Raw genomic sequence first — 12673 nt, 5'->3', positions numbered from 1 at the left:
CGGTTTTTTTATATTCGTTTTTTAAATAGATCGGTTTTTCCGGTTTATTTAAATAGTGAGCGTTCATCCGTTCGTTCGTTCTAGCGAACGTACGTCGTTTTTCTTTTTCTCAGATTAAATCTGCGATTTTTCTGATCGCGATTCCTTATCCGATTTTCATTTTAGTATAACTTTTCGCTCGTTTATCGGATTCAGGCGATTCAAGCGCCTAGAGTTTCGTCTCGAAACCCTCTATCCGTTTAACCAACTTAAACAAAATTTTGATACTATAAAAATTGCCCTAGATTCAGATTAGTAGAACGAAGTTGTTTTCTTTCGTCGTTTGACTTTCGTTGCTTCGTTCGATTTGATTCTTTTTGCCAACCGGAGTTCTTAAGTTGAACCTTATGGTTAGATCTCTTATTTGAGTTTTACCCGTGCATTAGATGAGTACTTATTGTATGCTTGTTTGTTTGTCTGCGATAGAATACCCGGAGTGCGCCGCTTGTTACTTCGAATCGCTAGGTCTCCCGGATCATCAGCAAGGCAAGTAACACTTTGATCATACCTTTCCTACTACCCAGTTTTATTGCATTAGATCAATCCTCACACATTGCATGGTTAGGATCTAACTAAATTGTGGGATGGGAAGTAGATGAGGTAGTACCTATTACCTGTTTATTATCAAACCTTTGGGAGTTACTTCTACGTTTGCTTAGGCATGCTATGCTAGTAGACGTGGATTGGGTGAGTGATATCCATGACAGATGTGAGTTTTGATTAATTAATGGTTTATCTAAGGTGGCAACTTAAACACACATCTGGGTGGATTGAGGCACCTGGGTATTTCAGGACTTGCCTGTTTTCTTTTGGACCGCCACCCATGCTCAAAGGGATCATGAGACTATTCATACTAGAAACTTTCGTATGCAGCCACAAGCTATTATGGGCTCTAGCATAGTTGACTAAGTCGTGTGAACTCTTAAAGTGGTAGAGTAGCAGATGTAGGGGTTGTGGGTGGTACGGTCTACCCATCGTAAGGTGCAAACGCTTCTGAAAGACTATGTCTCGGTCATCCGTTTCTCAAACACCATGTAGTGCGAGAAATCCAACGGAGGAGATCGAGTCTTGTGGGGAAAAGTGCGCAAACCTCTGCAGAGTGTAATAAACTAATCATGGTTAGCCGTGTCCCCAGTTATGGACATCTTGAGTATCTAGTACCTGGATTATCATGTGAATCTCAACATGTTACTCTAAATTAATTTTGTTGGGTTATGTTTAATGATGATGTTTAATTGGGATTGAGAATGATGTCAACCATTCTCAATGTTTAACAACTACCAAGATAGTTAAATAAATTTATTCTTTTGAAGTAGGAAAAAATTGGCTTTACGCAAAACTGTAACCATAGAGCTTTTCACCAGCCAAATATGCATATAGTGTAGTTGTTTCATTCCATTACTCTCTATGTGTTACCTTGCCAGCATATTCCATGTGCTGACCCGTTTCGGGCTGCAACATTAATGTTGCAGACTTTTCAGACGACGATTAAGGAGTTTTAGGTCGTGGTTCTATACTCAGTGATGCCGTTGGAGTTGATGGACTCACTTATCTTCCAAGCCTTTCGCTGTTATCGTTATTAGATGGCCTTAAGCCATATTTATTGTAATAAGTTCTCTTTTGAGACACTCGATGTAATAAGTGTATGATTGCTACTCTGTTATAAATCCTCCGAGTACTATGTGGTGTCAGCATTATTGATCCAGGCATGACACCGAAGCACAGAGATCAGACTGTATGAGGTCTGGTCGCTACAGAGATGGTATCAGAGCCAAGTTGATTGTAGGACACGACCACTAAGCTAAAAGACCTAGATCACTATCCATTCTCTTCTCTTCTGACTTCTCATCTTTTCTACTCATTTAGGATGGCGGATGCAAGGAACAAGTTCACACGACCGAATGAAGATACACCCTTCGAATGTCACTTGAAGGAAGTCACTAGATACCTGAACATAGGAGTACCAAGCTTCATCGGAACCTACAACGCCACTTTACCTGAAGAAGAGCGCTGGATGATTCAAGTTCAAGTTCCAGGAAGGACGTTCATGCCAGTCACTGAGCCCATAGAGTTTTCTTTTGATGCACCAACTTGGAGTCTAGGAAAGAGCATGGCAACTCACATCGCCATGAGACGCATTGGAGAAGTCTACCACAAGGATCTCAAGGATACTATCTACCAGATTTGTGGGCGCCAAGATGAACACTGGGAGATGATCAGCACCAGGAAGGATAGATCCATCGCAGCTTTTATCCAGGAGCTAAACCAGCACATTCGACAACAGGAGAACCAGATGTGCGCCGACATGATAGATCTGAAGAAGGCTAAGACTAGAATCAAGGAACTGGAGGAAGAACTCAAGACTACACATGAAGATTATGAAGAAGAAATTGAAGTGTTGGTGGAGAAGAATGACAACCTGATCAAGAAGATTGAATATTTATGGGAGGCCCTACACCAGTAGATGAAGACGAAGAACCCAAGGAGGTTAGCCCAAAAGACTACATCATCATCGACGACACCGATTCAGATCTAGATAGTAGCGATGATGACTATGTTGATGAAGCTGGAGCAGATATCATGGAGTCTGTAATCGAAAAATATTTCTAGTAGACCACCTCATCAGTAGTAGTAGTCCACCATGTAAATATAGTAGTCCAAGCATTTTTGCGATAGATAGATCGATTGTATGCCTTGTTTGATTGAATGAAGTGAATTGTTTGTTTTTGCCTCATGTGCATATGGGTAGTGTTTTCTCTTTAGACCCCCCTCTATTCTTACATCTCATCTTTTCTAAACCCTCAGATGCCTCCGAGACATGACCCCAGATTTGCCTTTCTACCGAAGCTCACTCAGTTGATCCAGCAGCAGAACACATTGATGCAGTTGCTAGTCCAGAATCAGAATCAGGGGAACAACAACAACAACCCACCACCACCACCACCTGTTGACCACTTAGCCCGTTTTCTTAGGCTAAATCCGTCGGTGTTTTCCAGTAGCACCGAGCTGATAGTAGCAGATGGTTGGCTCCGCAAGACAGCTAGGGAGTTAACCACAGCAGGATGTACGGATGCGGAGAAGGTGAAGTTTGCCGCACATCAAATTGAAGGACCCGCAGCATCATGGTGGGAGAATTTCACAGCCACTTTCCCTGTCGACACTGTCACATGGGACCAGTTTCAGCAGGCTTTTCGTACTGCCCATATTTTAGCAGGAGCTATGGCCATGAAGAAGCGTGAGTTTCGCAACTTGCGCCAAGGAGGACGGACAGTTGACCAGTATGTGGAGGACTTGCATAAGTTAGCACGTTATGCCCCAGATGACGTCACTACGGATGCAGCTAAGCAGAAGAACTTTCTGGAAGGACTGAATGATGAGTTGAGCATGCAGTTGATGGTAGCAACCTTCAACAACTACCAGAAGTTGGTAGATCGTGCTCTTATGATTGAAGGCAAGCAGCAGCAAATTGAGAATCGCAAGAGGAAGTATGGACAAGGAAAGCACAATTCAGGAGCTCAGTAGAAGCCACGTTTTACCCCTAGACCGGGAGGACATTTTCAGCATACCCATGGAGGAGGTAGCTCGCACAATCACAATGGCACCAAGAATGGTAATGGCAATGGAGGAAGCAATGGCCAGAATCGCACCAACCCATCAACCCCAGCCAAGAAGGACCTGAGCCAAGTCACTTGCTTTAAGTGTCAAAAGACCGGACATTATGCCAATGAATGTCCTGAAGGCCAAAATGGCAATGGAAGTTCTGGAAAGAAGCCGAACCCTTTCAACAGGGGACAGGTGAACCATGTTAGCGTGGAGGAGGTTGAAGCTCAGTCTGATGCAGTAATAGGTAAGTTTTTGGTTAAGTCAGTTACTGCACTCGTTTTTTTATACTGGTGCATCGCATTCATACATCTTAAGGGGATTTGTGGATAAGTATAACCTGTCAACCCAAGCCCTTAGGTCACCCATGTTAGTAACCTCGCCTGGAGCAGAGTATGTGGCTAGTCTATGGTATGATCGGTTACCATTAAGGATTGGTAACTATGTTTTTCCCTCAGACCTAATAGTATTGGAATCTCAAGGATTGGATGTGATATTTGTTGGAAATATGCCCTAGAGGCAATAATAAAAGTATTATTATATTTCATTGTTCATGATAATTGTCTTTTATTCATGCTATAAATGTATTATCCGGAAATCGTAATACACGTATGAATACATAGACCACAATATGTCCCTAGTGAGCCTCTAGTTGACTAGCTCGTTGTGATCAACAGATAGTCATGGTTTCCTGGCTATGGACATTGGATGTCGTTGATAACGGGATCACATCATTAGGAGAATGATGTGATGGACAAGACCCAATCCTAAGCATAGCACAAAGATCGTGTAGTTCGTTTGCTAGAGCTTTGCCAATGTCAAGTATCTCTTCCTTCGACCATGAGATCGTGTAACTCCTGGATACTGTAGGAATGCTTTGGGTGTATCAAACGTCACAACGTAACTGGGTGACTATAAAGGTGCACTACAGGTATATCCGAAAGTGTCTATTGGGTTGACACGGATCGAGACTGGGATTTGTCACTCCGTATGACGGAGAGGTATCTCTGGGCCCACTCGGTAATGCATCATCATAATGAGCTCAAGGTGACCAAGGTGTTGGCCACGGGATCATGCATTACGGTACGAGTAAAGTGACTTGCCGGTAACGAGACTGAACAAGGTATTGGGATACCGACGATCGAGTCTCGGGCAAGTAACGTACCGATTGACAAAGGGAATTGTATACAGGGTTTGATCGAATCCTCGACATCGTGGTCCAACCGATGAAATCATCGAGGAGCATGTGGGAGCCAACATGGGTATCCAGACCCCGCTGTTGGTTATTGTCCGAGAGTCGTCTCGGTCATGTCTGCATGTCTCCCGAACCCGTAGGGTCTACACACTTAAGGTTCGGTGACGCTAGGGTTATCAGGAAGACAAGTATGTGATTACCGAATGTTGTTCGGAGTCCCGGATGAGATCCCGGACGTCACGAGGAGTTCCGGAATAGTCCGGAGGTGAAGTTTTATATATGGGAAGTTGTTATACAGACACCGGAAAGTTTCGGGGGCTTATCGGTATTGTACCGAGGCCACCGGAGGGGTTCCGGGGGTCCACCGGGAGGGACCACCCATCCCGGGGGGCCACTTGGGCTGCGTAGGGATAGCAGCCAGCCCCTAGTGGGCTTGGCGCCCCCCCCCCTTGGGCCCATGCGCCTAGGGTTGGGGGGGGAACCCTAAAGGGGGTGCACCCCCCTTGCTTGGGGGCAAGCCCCCCACCCCTTGGCCGCCGCCCCCCCTCTAGGGTTTCCCCTAGAGGGCCGGCCCCCTTGCCCCTTCTCCTCCTATATATAGAGGGGTGAGGGGAGGGCTGCTGACACACAACTCAAGGCGCAGCCCCTCCCCTCCCCAACACCTCTCCTCCTCCGTACGTGCTTGGCGAAGCTCTGTCGGAGTACTGCTGCACCAACTACACCACGCCGTCATGCTGCCGTTGGAGCTATCTTCCTCAACCTCTCCTTTCCCCTTGCTGGATCAAGAAGGAGGAGACGTCTCCCGTCCCGTACGTGTGTTGAACGCGGAGGTGCTGTCCGTTCAGCACTTGGACATCGGTGATCCGAATCACGTTCGAGTACGACTCCATCATCACCATCCCCTTGGCAAGCTTCCGCTCGTGATCTACAAGTGGTATGTAGATGCAAACTCTCTCCCTTGACTCATTGCTTAGATGAACTCATAGATGGATCTTGGTGAAACCGTAGGAAAAATTTTAATTTTCTGCAACGTTCCCCAACAGTGGCATCATGAGCTAGGTCTATGCGTAGTTCTCTTTGCATGAGTAGAACACAATTTTGTTGTGGGCGTGGATCTTGTCAACTTACTTGCCACTACTAGTCATTTCTTGCTTCAACGGCATTGTGGGATGAAGCGGCCCGGACCAACCTTACACGTACGCTTACGTGAGACCGGTTCCACCGATTGACATGCACTAGTTGCATAAGGTGGCTGGCGGGTGTCTGTCTCTCCCACTTTCGTTGGAGCGGATTCGATGAAAAGGGTCCTTATGAAGGGTAAATAGAAGTTGACAAAATCACGTTGTGGTTATTCGTAGGTAAGAAAACGTTCTTGCTAGAACCCAATTGCAGCCACGTAAAAGATGCAACAACAATTAGAGGACGTCTAACTTGTTTTTGCAGCGATTGATCATGTGATGTGATATGGCCAGAAGTTGTGATGAATGATGAATTGTGATGTATGAGATCATGTTCTTTGTAATAGGATTCACGACTTGCATGTCGATGAGTATGACAACCGGCAGGAGCCATAGGAGTTGTCTTTATTTTTGTATGACCTGCGTGTCATTGAAGAACGCCATGTAACTTACTTTACTTTATTGCTAAACGCGTTAGTCATAGAAGTAGAAGTAGTCATTGGCGTGACAACTTCATGAAGACACGATGATGGAGATCATGATGATGGAGATCATGGTGTCATGCCGGTGACAAGATGATCATGGAGCCCCGAAGATGAAGATCAAAGGAGCTATATGATATTGGCCATATCATGTCACTACTTTATATAATTGCATGTGATGTTTATTATGTTTTATGCATCTTGTTTACTTAGGACGACGGTAGTAAATAAGATGATCCCTTACAAAAATTTCAAGAAGTGTTCTCCCCTAACTGTGCACCGTTGCTACAGTTCGTCGCTTCTAAGCACCACGTGATGATCGGGTGTGATGGATTCTTACGTTCACATACAACGGGTGTAAGACAGTTTTACACAGCGAAAACACTTAGGGTTAACTTGACGAGCCTAGCATGTGCAGACATGGCCTCGGAACACGGAGACCGAAAGGTCGAACACAAGTCGTATGGAAGATACGATCAACATGAAGATGTTCACCGACGATGACTAGTCCGTCTCACGTGATGATCGGACACGGGCTAGTCGACTCGGATCGTGTAACACTTAGATGACTAGAGGGATGTCTAATCTGAGTGGGAGTTCATAATTTGATTAGAACTTAATTATCATGAACTTAGTCTAAAACCTTTGCAAATATGTCTTGTAGATCAAATGGCCAACGCTCATGTCAACATGAACTTCAACGCGTTCCTAGAGAAAACCAAGCTGAAAGATGATGGCAGGAACTATACGGACTGGGTCCGGAACCTGAGGATCATCCTCATAGCTGCCAGGAAACAATATGTCCTAGAAGGACCGCTAGGTGACGCTCCCGTCCCAGAGAACCAAGACATTATGAATGCTTGGCAGTCTTGTGCTGATGATTACTCCCTCGTTCAGTGCGGCATGCTTTACAGCTTAGAACCGGGGCTCCAAAAGCGTTTTGAGCATCACGGAGCATATGAGATGTTCGAAGAGCTGAAACTAGTTTTTCAAGCTCACGCCCGGGTCGAGAGATATGACGTCTCCGACAAGTTCTATAGTTGTAAGATGGAGGAAAATAGTTCTGTCAGTGAGCACATACTCAAGATGTCTGGGTTGCACAACCGTATGACCCAGCTGAATATTAACCTCCCTGATGAGGCAGTCATTGACAGAATCCTCCAGTCGCTCCCACCAAGCTACAAGAGCTTTGTGATGAACTTCAATATGCAGGGGATGGAAAAGACCATTCCTGAAGTGTTTTCTATGCTGAAGTCAGTAGAGGCTGAAATCAAGAAAGAACATCAAGTGTTGATGGTCAATAAAACCACTAAGTTCAAGAAGGGCAAGGGTAAGAAGAACTTCAAGAAGGACGGCAAGGAGGTTGCCGCGCCCGGTAAGCCAGTTGCCGGGAAGAAGTCAAAGAATGGACCCAAGCCTGAGACTGAGTGCTTTTATTGCAAGGGGAAGGGTCACTGGAAGCGGAACTGCCCCAAATACTTAGCGGATAAGAAGGCCGGCAACACCAAAGGTATATTTGATATACATGTAATTGATGTGTACCTTACCAGTACTCGTAGTAACTCCTGGGTATTTGATACCGGTGCCGTTGCTCATATTTGTAACTCACAGCAGGAGCTGCGGAATAAACGGAGACTGGCAAAGGACGAGGTGACGATGCGCGTCGGGAATGGTTCCAGAGTCGATGTGATCGCCGTCGGCACGCTGCCTCTACATTTACCTACGTGATTAGTTTTGAACCTTAATAATTGTTATTTAGTGCCAAGTTTGAGCATGAACATTGTATCTGGATCTCGTTTAATACGAGATGGCTACTCATTTAAGTCCGAGAATAATGGTTGTTCGATTTATATGAGAGATATGTTTTATGGTCATGCTCCGATGGTCAATGGTTTATTCTTAATGAATCTCAAGCGTAATATTACACATGTTCATAGTGTAGATGCCAAAAGATGTAAAGTTGATAACGATAGTCCCACATACTTGTGGCACTGCCGCCTTGGTCACATTAGTGTGAAGCGCATGAAGAAGCTCCATGCTGATGGACTTTTGGAGTCTCTTGACTATGAATCATTTGACACATGCGAACCATGCCTCATGGGCAAAATGACCAAGACTCCGTTCTCCGGAACAATGGAGCGAGCAACCAACTTGTTGGAAATCATACATACCGATGTGTGCGGTCCAATGAGCGTTGAGGCTCGCGGAGGATATCGTTATGTTCTCACTCTCACTGATGACTTAAGTAGATATGGGTATGTCTACTTAATGAAACACAAATCTAAGACCTTTGAAAAGTTCAAGGAATTTCAGAATGAAGTGGAGAGTCAACGGGACCGAAAGATAAAGTTCCTACGATCAAATCGTGGAGGAGAATATTTAAGTCACGAATTTGGCACACACTTAAGCAAATGTGGAATCGTTTCACAACTCACGCCGCCTGGAACACCTCAGCGAAACGGTGTGTCCGAACATCGTAATCGCACTCTATTGGATATGGTGTGGTCTATGATGTCTCTTACCGATTTACCGCTATCATTTTGGGGATACGCTCTAGAGACAGCTACATTCACTTTAAATAGGGCACCGTCTAAATCCGTTGAGACGACACCGTATGAATTATGGTTTGGGAAGAAACCTAAGCTGTCGTTTCTAAAAGTTTGGGATGCGATGCTTATGTCAAGAAACTTCAACCTGAAAAGCTCGAACCCAAGTCGGAAAAATGCGTCTTCATAGGATACCCTAAGGAAACTGTCGGGTATACCTTCTACTTAAGATCCGAGGGCAAGATCTTTGTTGCCAAGAACGGATGCTTTCTGGAAAAAGAGTTTCTCTCGAAAGAAGTAAGTGGGAGAAAAGTAGAACTCGATGAAGTACTACCTCTCGAACGGGAAAGTGGTGCAGCTCAGGAAAATGTTCCTGTGATGCCCACACCAACCGAAGAGGAAAACAATGATGATGATCAAGGTACTTCGGATCAAGTTGCTACTGAACTTCGTAGGTCCACAAGGACACGTTCCGCACCAGAGTGGTACGGCAACCCTGTCCTGGAAATCATGTTGTTAGACAACGGTGAACCTTCGAACTATGAAGAAGCGATGGCGGGCCCAGATTCCAACAAATGGCTTGAAGCCATGAAATCCGAGATAGAATCCATGTATGAAAACAAAGTATGGACTTTGACAAACTTGCCCGATGATCGGCGAGCAATAGAAAACAAATGGATCTTTAAGAAGAAGACAGATGCGGATGGCAATGTTACCATCTATAAAGCTCGACTTGTCGCTAAGGGTTATCGACAAGTTCAAGGGATTGACTACGACGAGACATTCTCTCCCGTAGCGAAGCTAAAGTCCGTCCGAATCATGTTAGCAATTGCCGCATACTATGATTATGAGATATGGCAGATGGACGTCAAAACGGCATTCCTTAACGGACATCTTAAGGAAGAGCTGTATATGATGCAGCCGGAAGGTTTTGTCGATCCTAAGAACGCTAACAAAGTATGCAAGCTCCAGCGATCCATTTATGCGCTGGTGCAAGCATCTCGGAGTTGGAATATTCGCTTTGATGAGATGATCAAAGCGTTTGGGTTTATGCAGACTTATGGAGAAGCCTGCGTTTACAAGAAAGTGAGTGGGAGCTCTGTAGCATTTCTCATATTATATGTAGATGACATACTCTTGATGGGAAATAATATAGAATTTCTGGACAGCATTAAGGCCTACTTGAACAAATGTTTTTCAATGAAGGACCTTGGAGAAGCTGCTTATATATTAGGCATCAAGATCTATAGAGATAGATCGAGACGCCTCATAGGTCTTTCACAAAGCACATACCTTGATAAGATTTTGAAAAAGTTCAAAATGGATGAGTCCAAGAAAGGGTTCTTGCCTATGTTACAAGGTGTGAGATTGAGCTCGGCTCAGTCACCGACCACGGCAAAAGATAAAGAAGAGATGAGTGTCATCCCCTATGCTTCAGCCATAGGATCTATTATGTATGCCATGCTGTGTACCAGACCTGATGTAAACCTTGCCGTAAGTTTGGTAGCAAGATACCAGAGTAATCCCGGCAAGGAACACTGGACAGCGGTCAAGAATATCCTGAAGTACCTGAAAAGGACAAAGGACATGTTTCTCGTTTATGGAGGAGACGAAGAGCTCGTCGTAAAGGGTTACGTCGACGCTAGCTTCGACTCAGATCCGGATGACTCTAAGTCACAAACCGGATACGTGTATATGTTGAATGGTGGAGCAGTAAGCTGGTGCAGCTGCAAGCAGAGCGTCGTGGCGGGATCTACGTGTGAAGTGGAGTACATGGCAGACTCGGAGGCAGCGCATGAAGCGATTTGGGTGAAGGAGTTCATCACCGACCTAGGAGTCATACCCAATGCGTCGGGGCCAATCAAACTCTTCTGTGACAACACTGAAGCTATTGCCCTTGCCAAGGAGCCCAGGTTTCACAAGAAGACCAGGCACATCAAGCGTCGTTTCAACTCCATCCGTGAAAATGTTCAAGATGGAGACATAGAAATTTGCAAAGTACATACGGATCTGAATGTCGCAGATCCGTTGACTAAACCTCTCTCGCGAGCAAAACATGATCAACACCAGAACTCTATGGGTGTTCGATTCATCACAATGTAACTAGATTGGTGACTCTAGTGCAAGTGGGAGACTGTTGGAAATATGCCCTAGAGGCAATAATAAAAGTATTATTATATTTCATTGTTCATGATAATTGTCTTTTATTCATGCTATAACTGTATTATCCGGAAATCGTAATACACGTGTGAATACATAGACCACAATATGTCCCTAGTGAGCCTCTAGTTGACTAGCTCGTTGTGATCAACAGATAGTCATGGTTTCCTGGCTATGGACATTGGATGTCGTTGATAACGGGATCACATCATTAGGAGAATGATGTGATGGACAAGACCCAATCCTAAGCATAGCACAAAGATCGTGTAGTTCGTTTGCTAGAGCTTTGCCAATGTCAAGTATCTCTTCCTTCGACCATGAGATCGTGTAACTCCTGGATACCGTAGGAATGCTTTGGGTGTATCAAACGTCACAACGTAACTGGGTGACTATAAAGGTGCACTACAGGTATATCCGAAAGTGTCTATTGGGTTGACACGGATCGAGACTGGGATTTGTCACTCCGTATGACGGAGAGGTATCTCTGGGCCCACTCGGTAATGCATCATCATAATGAGCTCAAGGTGACCAAGGTGTTGGCCACGGGATCATGCATTACGGTACGAGTAAAGTGACTTGCCGGTAACGAGACTGAACAAGGTATTGGGATACCGATGATCGAGTCTCGGGCAAGTAACGTACCGATTGACAAAGGGAATTGTATACAGGGTTTGATCGAATCCTCGACATCATGGTTCAACCGATGAAATCATCGAGGAGCATGTGGGAGCCAACATGGGTATCCAGACCCCGCTGTTGGTTATTGCCCGAGAGTCGTCTCGGTCATGTCTGCATGTCTCCCGAACCCGTAGGGTCTACACACTTAAGGTTCGGTGACGCTAGGGTTATCAGGAAGACAAGTATGTGATTACCGAATGTTGTTCGGAGTCCCGGATGAGATCCCGGACGTCACGAGGAGTTCCGGAATAGTCCGGAGGTGAAGTTTTATATATGGGAAGTTGTTATACAGACACCGGAAAGTTTCGGGGGCTTATCGGTATTGTACCGGGACCACCGGAGGGGTTCCAGGGGTCCACCGGGAGGGACCACCCATCCCGGGGGGCCACTTGGGCTGCGTAGGGATAGCAGCCAGCCCCTAGTGGGCTTGGCGCCCCCCCCCCCCTTGGGCCCATGCGCCTAGGGTTGGGGGGGAAACCCTAAAGGGGGCGCACCCCCCTTGCTTGGGGGGCAAGCCCCCCACCCCTTGGCCGCCGCCCCCCCTCTAGGGTTTCCCCTAGAGGGCCGGCCCCCTTGCCCCTTCTCCTCCTATATATAGAGGGGTGAGGGGAGGGCTGCTGACACACAACTCAAGGCGCAACCCCTCCCCTCCCCAACACCTCTCCTCCTCCGTACGTGCTTGGCGAAGCTCTGTCGGAGTACTGCTGCACCAACTACACCACGCCGTCGTGCTGCCGTTGGAGCAATCTTCCTCAACCTCTCCTTTCCCCTTGCTGGATCAAGAAAGAGGAGACG

Source organism: Triticum dicoccoides, chromosome 1A, assembly GCF_002162155.2.
Source record: "Triticum dicoccoides isolate Atlit2015 ecotype Zavitan chromosome 1A, WEW_v2.0, whole genome shotgun sequence".
NCBI lineage: Eukaryota > Viridiplantae > Streptophyta > Magnoliopsida > Poales > Poaceae > Triticum > Triticum dicoccoides.
The sequence above is the reverse complement of the archived record's forward strand: the minus strand, read 5'-3'. Positions refer to the sequence as shown.